Source organism: Mytilus edulis, chromosome 4 (assembly GCF_963676685.1).
Source record: "Mytilus edulis chromosome 4, xbMytEdul2.2, whole genome shotgun sequence".
NCBI lineage: Eukaryota > Metazoa > Mollusca > Bivalvia > Mytilida > Mytilidae > Mytilus > Mytilus edulis.
Window position 1 is genome coordinate 11,016,192 of NC_092347.1, and position 12,172 is coordinate 11,028,363.

The window sequence follows — 12,172 nt, forward strand, 5'->3', positions numbered from 1 at the left end:
GGTATTTAACCTACCATCAGTAGTCATTCGAGAAAAAAGTCTAAATATGAAGCAGATTTATCTGTGTCGGTAGTATTTTTAATTTCAAGTTAACTTGGATATATCAAATGTAAGTGATCACTGAATCTGACAGTACATCATCAATATACCAAAAGGTGAAATTAAAAGACTGGGCTAATTTCTTTTCTCCTTTCTGTACACGCCCTTGGATAAATTATGCTTCATATGAATACAAAAACAAATCTACAAGCAGAAGAGCGCAATTGGTACCCATTGGGATTCCAATAGTCTGTTGAAAGACCAAACCTCCAAATTCAACAAATATGTTGTCAATTAAAAAGTCCAATTAAGGATGTTCGAATTGCTGGTTTAAAAAAACCAACATTTCAAAAGACTATTATAGATTGAAAGTATATGAATAAAAGATAGAGGCACATATAAAATTACTGTTGCTTGTTTTCTAGAGTTAAGCGATTGAAAATTAAACGGAAAATGACTCTTTCTAGATTTTTTATACGCTTAACATCGGCATCTCTTTTCATTCACAAAATATGAAGAAATAACAAGGATTTATAACGATTTTCAAAACACCTCTGTGTAATAAAATTGTGAAAAGAAAAGAAGGAGTTTTAACGAGGCACTAGATTTCAAATTCTGATTCTGATAGGTTATAGCTGCATATCTAAAATTCCATAACAGCAAAACAGGAACACATCTCAATCATGAGTTTGAACTACGGAGAAGCGTAAGTTCAAATGAACAATTTACAATGCCGTATACATCCCTTGAATGTCATTTACAGTATTAAATCTTTTAAAATAGGGGGAAGATTTTAGACATTCTATGACATGGAATTGTCCCATGAAAACTTATCTGATCTTGAGCTGAAAGATGAAATTCAGAGGTCATTTTTGTTTTGCTTCAAAAGTATGCACCAGTTTTCAAAATACGATATTTTGGTTCTCAAGCCTAGGGCTTAAAGTGTTAAAGCCTTATGTCAAAGGATAAAAATTGTATCCGTAACACATTTTTAATTTGAATGATCAAAGTAAGAAATTATTTAATATGGGGACGGAGTCCCCAATAACAGTAGAAAATTCAATAAAAAAAAATACGGGACAATTTCCCGAATTTTTCATTGTACTAATGAACTCAAAATCGTTCAAATATTTTTGTCGTGTTTTGAAATCCCGGACCTGCGCAGAAATGTACAAGGTACTTCCTTTTTCCGGTCTCGTTTGTACGAAACTTTGAGTAAAATATATATTTATCAGTCTAGTATAAAATAGGAAGGAACGCGCAATACCAATTTCATTTTTAATAATTCCTTGATATGAAAAAACGTTACCTGATGATAGCGTTTCTTTGTTTACATTGCATATGACGTCATAATTTAAATAACGTCACAACTAAATCCCTAACAACAGAACCAAAATCGGAAACGTTTCAAAAAAAAAATAATTCATACAGACTTCGTCCCCATTTACAGGTAATGCCTGCCTCATATTAATATATGATTCCATGTCCTAATCATTGAAAGCTTAATTATGTCAAAAGATAAAAAGCTGTTGTTCCATATGGAAATGCCCCACCTAACTTGCAGCCCTCAAGTAATTAAATGAATACAAAAAGCTAGGTTGATGTCATCTCTTATCTATTTTTGTAAGCATTAGACAAAAATCTTTTCAGAAAAGTAAAATATAAACCAAGCCTTGATTGCATAAATTGACATATAAAGTCATACGTAAAATTTGCTAGAATTGGAGAAACCAAAGACTAATTGTATCCCAATTTTTCTAGATTAACATAAAACACTTTTCAGTGTTGTTACCAGAAAAAAGTAGCTAAAAAAATACATGTCCTTTTTATTATCCTTTTGTCAATGGTTTTGTGCACATGCACTATATAATGTCTAAGCGAGTTCGAGTTCAAGATGTTGCCTTATTTTGACCTTTTACTGAAATTCCTGTCATTTCATGGCTATTGAACTCGCTCGTGAAAATTATAAATCCAATGAAAACATCACTGTATCAATAAATAGCACATATGCAACTGCTTACTCAATAATTTCAGTAAGATCTTTTGATATATGTGATTTCAGCGCTATCTTTCAAATTGGTCCAAATTGCTGCTTTATTTAGAGGATATGAGAATCAACTATTTGTTCTTATAAGGCTCTCAAGACCCTATTAGAATTGATGATGAAACGCTTCACGCGGTTGATATTAGTTTACCTTCATATTCGATTTCGTGTATCAGTGTTAAAATTGTCAATCCGGGCGAGGTTGTTCAAAAGCAAAAAGAAGTAGAAAAAGGAAAAAACTTCAGCCATCTTTGAAAAGGGATTTTAAATCGGATATTAAAATCACGAAAAAAGGTGACATAGAGAACTGATACTCGCCGAATTGGACATTAATTGGTGGAATATTTCGAGGGTTCAAAGTAGGGAAACTCAGGCACCATATTTTCAGTATAAAGCTAAATAACATGAATCCCTCTTCCATCATACAATTTTCAAATTAGTGATTTATCCAATAATAAAAACAAATCAAGATCAATGTTCTAAGCATCAATTCGAGAAATGCGGTAGAAAATAAACAAATTATATTACGTATTTATAAAAAGGTTCCACGGTTAGGCCGGTAATTTTTCAGGTTAAATTTTTATATGCCAAGTCTGAAAAAAGTAGGTTCTATATACCAAAAGGATGGAGCTAACATACAAGTAGGTTATATATACCAAAAGGATGGAGTTAACATATAAGTAGGTTCTATATACCAAAAAGGATGGAGTTAACATATAAGTAGGTTCTATATACCAAAAGGATGGAGTTAACATATAAGTAGGTTCTATATACAAAAAGGATGGAGTTAACATATAAGTAGGTTTTATATACAAAAAGGATGAAGTTAACATATAAGTAGGTTCTATATACAAAAAGGATGGAGTTTACATATATGTAGAAGATTAATATAGGCAACAGTTTCATACTGGTGTTCAAAAGTCAAAAATCCGTTGAGAGAAAACAAATCCGTGTTACGAACTAAATCCGAGAGAAACACATCAACTAATAGAGGAAAACAAAAGAACAACAGGAACACTAAAAACAAGCATAGAAACGAATATGATAACAACTGTCATATTTCTTATTTGCTATGCGATATTTAAAGAAAAAAAGGTGGATTGAACCTGGTTTACTCGCTAGCCAAAGCTCCCTCTTTATGACAATGTAAAAAAGGTCGGGGGAAATGACACCACTTCGTGACAGAAATACAACAAAAACAAACGCACGAACATTCATCACAATCACAGAGAAACACACAAACAAATAATGCAATAGTCGGTTGAAACAGACGAATAAAAACCTCGAACATCAACATTAAACTACATGTACACAGAAAACTACAAATTGAGTAGGTATAGCCAATAGAAACCAGTCAACACTCTAGTAACTTAGGACGGGAATTAAAGTGTTATGTAGCTGAGATATACGTCTTTTAACTTATTAAAACTACCTTTCAGTGTTAAAGCTTTCTATATGATATCTTCATCGAGAAAAGAGGTTAGAGCTATAGCTAGAGAATGCGAAATTTTTAATAAAAAGGCGTGTGCATGTTTATGATTTTCATAGTACTGTATTTTATAATTATATCTTTTTTTATCTTTTCAAAAAATATTAAGATACGATTTGATATATACACGTACATATGCAGTCAGCATTCACTTGATAAAAATTGAGAGGAGTGACCCTTTTGAAATTAAGAGAGATGAATCTGCTGTGGCCAAAATAATAAAACAAATCTGTATAACAATTCGTTATATAATAAAATATGAACAAAGGCCTGGTTTATGTTCTAGTGAGGCTTTGTGTGAATAGGAAGCCACACCAGACATCTCAGAGGGGCAAATAAATCAAAGTCGAACAAACTGTAATAAGAGTTAGTTTCGGAGGTTTGACAAGTGAGAAATTTTCGGCTTTGTATGTATCATACTTTGTGCAAAACCTTAAAGGTTAACAGCAATTTAGATCACATAACGAGTTCTATGGTATTGAAGAATATAATGTAAGAAATTAGAGTTTGGTCAATCCACATTGTAAATGGGATTTATAGCATCAACATTTTTCTCATATGTTTGGCATACGAAGATATCAAATACAATACATTTTGGAATTTAGATTTTCCTTTATCCTTAAATGTTAAGGGAAACCTGACATTATGATCTTCAACGGCTATACCACGATGCCACATGGACAGACAACGTTTAACTATTGATGGCTACTATTGGATATTCAAAACTAATAGGTAAAAGTGAAACTGCAAACACCATGAAAAGTAAAACTAAGATATGTGCAACATTAACCCAAACAATAACCGAGGGTGATCCAAGGTGCCCGGATGGTTAAAAAAATCCTGCTCCAAAACGAAAAATATGATTTAAGGTAAGACGATGAAGCAGGGAGGATAAATTATCATTTGTTGTAAATATTTCACAATTTCAGTGAAATAGTATTATGAAAAAGTAAAATCACTTGAATACTGAACTCCTAGGAAAATTCCAAAAGAAAAGTGCGTGATCAAACGGAATAATCAAAAGCTCAAACACATCAAACGAATAGATAACAACTGTCATATTCCTGACTTGGTACAGGCATTTTCTTATGTAGAAAAAGTGGATTGAACCTGATTTTATAGCTAACTTAACTTCTCATTTGTATGGCATTCGCATCAAATTTCATTATATTGACAACGATGCGTGAATAAAACGAACAGACATAATAGGTAAACAGCAGTCAACAATGTGTTATAATTTTACTCAATAAAAATACAAACCAATATGTAACAAAGGAGCACAAAATAACATATTCTTCTTGGATTCTAATTGTTTCAGAAAGCAGGGTGTGTTGTAAAGATTTTGAAACCACTACTTTTCGGACAAGTTAGAATGCTTGATAGAAAATATGTTGAAAAAAACCAAGTTAAGATACTTAACGAGAAAGAGGATGTTAAGAAGACTATGTCTTTAACTACATCACTAGTTGATGTCAAGCTTGTGGTTTTTTTTGTTGGCTTTAAAGGCTGATTACCATTTAAACGTTGTAACTTTGAAGTCATACATAGTGCACTGATAGAAAGAGTGATTTTATTGCTTAAAGATTTCTCATCCAGATGTGAAGTTTTTGCAAAATGACTTCAAAATAGCATTTGCTAGACGATGGTGCGGGATAAGGACAATCTACAAGAAGATGTTTGAAGGAATACATAGCAGAAACGGAAACTTCCTCTGAAGAATAACAAAAATTTCCGGAATTTTCGTAATATCAGATCAAAATAACAATTGATTATGTGCTCAGAAAAAGTTGCATCCTTTGACATAGAGGACAAGAAAAGGTACATGTTGTTAGCATGAAGAAATTAAAATATATCATAAAATTATTAGTAATATGGATAGTGGGAGGGATGTAAAGTTTGTATTTTGTGATGTATCTAGAGCTTTTGATAAAGTTTGGCATAAAGGACTTTTATTTAAACTTAAACAATCTGGCATAAATGATCAGCTCTTATCTTGGTTAGAAAGATATCTTTCAGATCGTCAACAAAAGGTCGTTTCAGAAGGATTTTCGTCAACTCTAAGAAGTATACATGCAGGTGTCCCCCAGGAATCAGTTTGAGGACCCTTTTTGTTTCTTATTTATATAAATGATATAGTAAACAGGGCCGTAACTAGGGTTCGAATTCAGGGGAGGCAGGGGTTTGGGGCCGCCGATTGAGTCCCCCTAGAACCGCCGATTTTTTCTCTCTCGGTAAAATGGCTAAAAATTACCCGTTTTCCTTCGATTTCCTTACTTTCAGAAACATCAGTATTGCTTGAACCTGAAGCAATTTTACGCAAAAACAAGCTGAGATTGCTGTTCGGGGTGAGCCAATGCTCCGTCTTGAAGGCCGGCCGTACTTTGACCTATAATTATTAACATTGAATACAATGTGACCGCGGATTTTTTTCTTAATAAAATCAGTGGCCGTAAAATAATACCCGTACTTACTTTAAGAAACATCAGTATTGCTGGATCATTGAAGCAATTTTTATGCAAACAATTATTATCTGTATTTAAAGATATTTTATCAAACTGGTAAGTTAAAAAAAAAACATATAAAGCAAGATCATAGAACGCAAGATTTTTTTTATCGAGGACCTCGAACTTCAATATTGTCGAAAGCTGAACAGACATGTATATAAAACTACAACCAGGGACTTTCTTTACTAGTATATACTTAGCTGTTGTTATTGTGTATGTTTAATATGTATGTTTATTGTGTTTATTGTGTTAATATATGTTGGTCACAAACTGTAAAGTTTATATGACAATAAAATATTTGATTTGATTTGATTTATAAAAAGTCCCTGCTTACAACGAATGGGAGTTTTTAACTAAGTAACTATAAGGCATTGACCAGAATGTTCTAGTATGATCGGGAGATGGTAAAAAAAATGATCCAACAGCTGATTCAGCCGGTAACGAATTTCCGATATATCATAAAAGAATCTCAATACAAAGGGCACTTCCTCTGCTTAATTGAGCCCCTAAATAAATGTGAATATTTTCAAAATTGTCGGAAGCAAAGTTTCATATGTGTTCTCGTACGAATACTGAATAACAGACGGACGGCCACACGAAAATATAAAAATAAAACAAATACTGAAACGGTTCACTATCGATCAAAAACCCAGACAATGACAGATATGGGCGTTTTTCAATAAAAGCGTAAATTTCAGACCTAAAAAAAATGGAAAATCAACTTGTCTAAAATTTAATTTCAAGAGTTATTTTAAATACCTCTATAATAGACCTGTTTGTAAACAAAAAGTGCAATCTTAATTATTCTTTAAAATGATATTATTTTCATAATTTGTGTACTGTTTCGTAGGGGACTTTTGTCCACTACGAAACTTCTTCTAAACACACATATTTTTTTGCAATTTTAAATGTTTCCTATAGACATTCCAGTTTGTTTACTTTAAATACTACAAAAATATCATTTTTTTTTCTGAATTGGAAAACCATTTTTATCGATAAAGATTAGACAGTACTTCACATATGAAGGTTCAACTCATGTTACGTAGTGGACATTTTGATGCGTTTCGTAGTGGACACAACCGTTTCGTAGTGGACAAAAAGTTTCGTAAATGACATCAACCCTATTATATGTTAATAAAAACATAATAAAAATTACATGAAGCTAACCCTTGTTATTTGTTTTGCACGAATATAATTGAAAAAAGATTTAAAAAAGACTGCATGGTAGTGGTAGTGTCCACTACGAAACGAAGTCATTTGTAGTGGACATTTTGTGAGGGACACTCCTTCTGAAATTAAAAAACCTATATTGAAAGCTGTTTATTAAAATATGTTGGTTCTGAACATACTTTTGAATTATTAAAGAACTTATGTGAAGTAAAAAAACCCATTTATTTCTTCATTTTTTAACGATATTTTAGAGTATGAATGCTGAACAGGCGGTCTAGGGACATGCCATTTTGGTTGTTTTGGACCATTCAGGAGTCAATATCTTATCAATCCCTCTAAAAATAAAACTGTTTCTTTGCTTAAAAATGTCAAATCTAATTCAATGTACTGATTGCACAAAAAATTACTTGCAAAGATCAAACACATTTTTTTTAAAGTGGCTGGGACAAGAAAATACGTTTTTATTGAAAAACGCCCATATATCATGTATCATGATAACACTGTTAAAACTGTAAACTTGTGTTGTTTATGATATAAATTCAAGTTCTTCTTGTACATATTGTACATATTGTACATATTGTCAATATTCATTTTATTACTTAAAAAAAAAAATTGGTGCAGAAAATTCAGGGGAGGCAGTTGCCTCCCCTGCCTCAAAGGTAGTTACGGCCCTGGTAAATGATGTTGCTAATGACACCTCTTTATTTGTTATAGTAGATGATGATCGTGCTGTAGCAGCTGCTTCTTTGACTGATGACTTGGATGTTATCTCAAATTGGGCAAAATCATGGGCTGTTCAATTTAACTTTAAGAAAACTAAAACTATTGTATTTACTAGAAGGGAAAGGGAGCACCCACCTGTATTTTTTGGGATAATTGGAGAAGAGGTTGAGAAAATATTATTCACTGTCATCTTGGGATAACATTTCAGTCATCAGCTTCATGGAACTCACATATTGATATTATTTATAAAAAAGCATGCTCTCGTCTATCTATGCTTCGTCAAGGTAAACATTTGTTAGTTACGAGTTCGCTTATACGTATTTATTATGCTTTTATTAGACCTATATTAGAGTATGGTGATGTTGTATGGGGCAATTTCTCCCAGCACGAGTCTGAGCTTCTTGAAAATATTCAGATAGAAGCCGCTAGAATTATTACAGGTTTACGACGTACAAATGTAATTCCCCAGACAAAACTTTATATTGAATTAGGTTTAGAAACTCTGGAGAATAGACGTAATAAACATAAGCTTATACTATTCTATAAAATATTAAATGGGATGACACCTGCATACTTATTTGAGTTAGTCCAGGCATATCTTCCCAGACAAACCACTTATACTTTGAGGAATGAAAATAACACTTTTCATCCGCCTCTTGCTAGAACTAGCTCTTATTTTAATAGTTTCATTCCTTCCACTATAATACTTTGGAATAGTCTTCCTTTGAGTTTACAAAAATCCCCAAGGTTGGGTATATTCAGAAGTGGACTGGAAAAGTTTTATAGGACTGATGATATATTTAAACCTTTCAACTATAGGATAAGGAAACTTAATATAAGTCATTGTCAACTCAGAAATAATGCTAGCAACCTAAAATCTCATTTGTTTAATCAGTTCTTATCCTAGAACACTTTTTGTGCAAACTGTAATCACCCTGTTGAGGATAACAAACAGTTCTTTTTTATTTGCTCTAAGTACAATGATATAAGACAGATCCTTCTTGATTCCATTAACTCTATTGCTGGTAATGTTGACATAAATATTGAATTATTACTTTTTGGAAACAGATTATTTTCATATGATATGAATATTTTTATTTTAAAATCTGTTCATAAAATTGAGAATGGAAATGGGGAATGTGTCAAAGAGACAACAACCCGCCCAAATAAAAAACAACAGCAGAGGGTCACCAACAGGTCTTTCATAAATATATCAGTGAAACTCAACGTTTTGTTTGAAACTTACTTATTTTTTTGTTTCATTCAGTTTTTTTTTTTTTTATCTTTTTCCCCCTACACTTCAACATTAAAGTTGAGAATCGAAATGGGGAATGTGCCAAAGGGACAACAACCCGACCACAGAGCAGACAACAGCAGAAGGTCACCAACAGGTCTTCAATGCAACGAGAAATTATCGCACCCGGAGGTGTCCTTAAGCTGGCCCCTAAACAAATATATACTAGTTTAGTGATAATGAACACCATACTAAACTCCAAATTGTACACAAGAAAGTAAAAGTTAAAATAATACAAGACTAACAAAGGCCAGAGGCTCCTGACTTAGGACAGGCGAAAAATAGCAAGTTTAGTGTCTCTTTTAAGCCATATATATATATATATTTCTAATGACTTATAAAGGATATTTGCATGTTTCAAGGTTCTTGAATAAATTATGAGGAATTGCCTATATACTTAAATACACCTTGAGTTTAGTAAGTAACACTGTAAACATATATCTGCTCGTGTGTGCTCATAAGTAGCATGCATGTTACACTACATTGCATTATTTTAAATACAGTTGTTATAATTTAGTTATACCTTGTACATGTACTATTTGGAGAGCTTTTATAGGCTGTGCCTGTTGCTCAATCCTTTTCATATCTTAATGAATAGAATATGTTTAAAATCAAAATGAAGAAATTGTATCAGCCAAGATACCGGTATCAAAGACACATTTGAAATAGTCGAAAAGTGCATCTGGTATTTACAAAATTGGTACTGTTTTGTTTACTATTGTTTAGTTTTTGGTGTGGTGATTTTATAGACTTTTGCTTTTCCAGTAGTCATTTTTTGTTGTATTTTTTAGCCATCGTTTTATCCCTCATCAAGTTTCGTCTTAGATCTCAACCGATTATTGTCAATTGTCTAGACGTGAATCAACATGATGAAAGTTAATAAAGATATTTAACTGACTTTACTATATATACTACTTCCTTCATTTAAAGGACATTATTTTAGATAACCTTTGACACCAAAATTTTATGCACCCAGTGACTTGACAAGTATATTATGATAACAGAGAGTGATGATAATTTATAATCCTTTTATTCATTATGAGTGGATGTTTTTTTTTTTTTATATCTTACAGCAACTGTGCATCCGCGTTGGGAATTCTTTTTACTAAACAAAATTTATTTTAAAATTGTCCCATCCTTACACCACAGTATACAAAATACGATTTTTTTTGTAGAACGAAAGATAACTCAAAACGTTTTTGCTTACTTTATATGTCTTAATTCCATCTTATTGTGTGTACATTTTCTTCCTAAGCTTTAAACAGTTGAATTAAATATACATATGATTTCAACATGTTTATTTCATACTGTTTCTGTCTGATTATTGTGACAAATGATTTGATGTTATGGCGGACTAGTTGTAGTCTTTTGAAGAACGTAACCAATATGTTTCATTTCAGGAGCAAGTTATATGAAATAACTTTAAAATTGCAATGCTTAAGATGAGAAGACGGCATCATACTTTTCCTTCTCACAAGTTTTGAAAACGAAGAAAACAGGACAAATCGGGGAAATTTTCAAATTGTGATATTTTAACACTTAAGTTTTGTCCCCCGCGCATCGCGGTTCAGTGACATAGAAACTGGGGAAATGATGTACAATGTTACAATAAAAGTTAATCCTTATGACGTGGAGAGTCTGTCAAGGGAAAGGACTTTTTCAAAATGTGACTTGGATGAAGGGGTGTCTCATTTGCACTAATACTACATCTTCTTATATCTATATGGATTTCAGTGAATGATGTAACGGTGTATTTAAAGAAATTAAAGTCTTTGTAAACAGTACATAAACGTATGCTGTAGGTGCAGTATTATTATCGTACATTACGTTATTTTTGGGTTGTTATTGTTTTAAATTACCTTGCCGTTATTTCATAGAATTATTTCAATAAAAATTGTAAATCATTAATTTTAAATGCCTATTACTCTGATCAGTTTCAGATAAAAATCCTATTAAAATGAACACTCTCACGGATGAAATGGAAAAAAACATGTTCTTGTTTCAAAGAATATTTTTCTTGGCAAACAGTCTGTGAAAGCATATTTCTTTAAAGGAGTAGATCCAGTCAATTTTAGAAAAAATAATGTTTTTGATAGGAACTATAGTTCTAGATCAATTGTATTTCCTTAAAAGTTCCATCAGTGTAAAAACATATAAGTCTGACGACTTTAGTGAGGCTCTGTATGTCCCATAGATCCAGCGACTTTGAATTGTGTCATTAGTTTATTTAATTCTCTTTTTTTAATTTCCTGAAGTCTAATTAAAAAAAACCAAGTTACTTTTTTCGATATTTTAGAAGTTTCACCCTTTCAGTTTTTTTTCTAATTAATCTCTTTCATCCATTCTATTTTTTAAGCTTCCAGTAGGATTATAATGTCAAAACATCAAAGCCTTCCCCATCTTTATACACGGCGATGTTTTTGTCAAGTGCTTCATCGTCCCTTTGGTATCTAAATTATTAATCTGTCGAGCTTGCATTTATAAAACTTCTTTCATGATTACAGATTTAATTGTTTGCTTAATTAATTTTATGCTGTATTCTACCTGCGTACACCAATAAATAAATACAGTGTTTGACTTTCGTCATATATCGAAAAATCTCCTAGTTGTTATTACATGTAGTTCTTGCGTAATCTCTACTTTCTGTTTTGTTTATCTAAATTATTAAGGACACTCAACCCCTCTTATTATACAGAAATAACTCTCCAAAAAGATAGTCCAATACAGGTCACATTGAATTATTGTTCACCAGCAATCGATGGTCTCAATTGCCGAATGTTATCGTAAGCTTTCTGAATTCAGATACATCTGAATTTTGCTTAATTATTTGTAGAAATTATTCAGTTGCAGTGGGGGATCCAGGTGGGGGGGGGGGGGGGGTCTGGGGGTTGGACTCTCTATGTTTGACG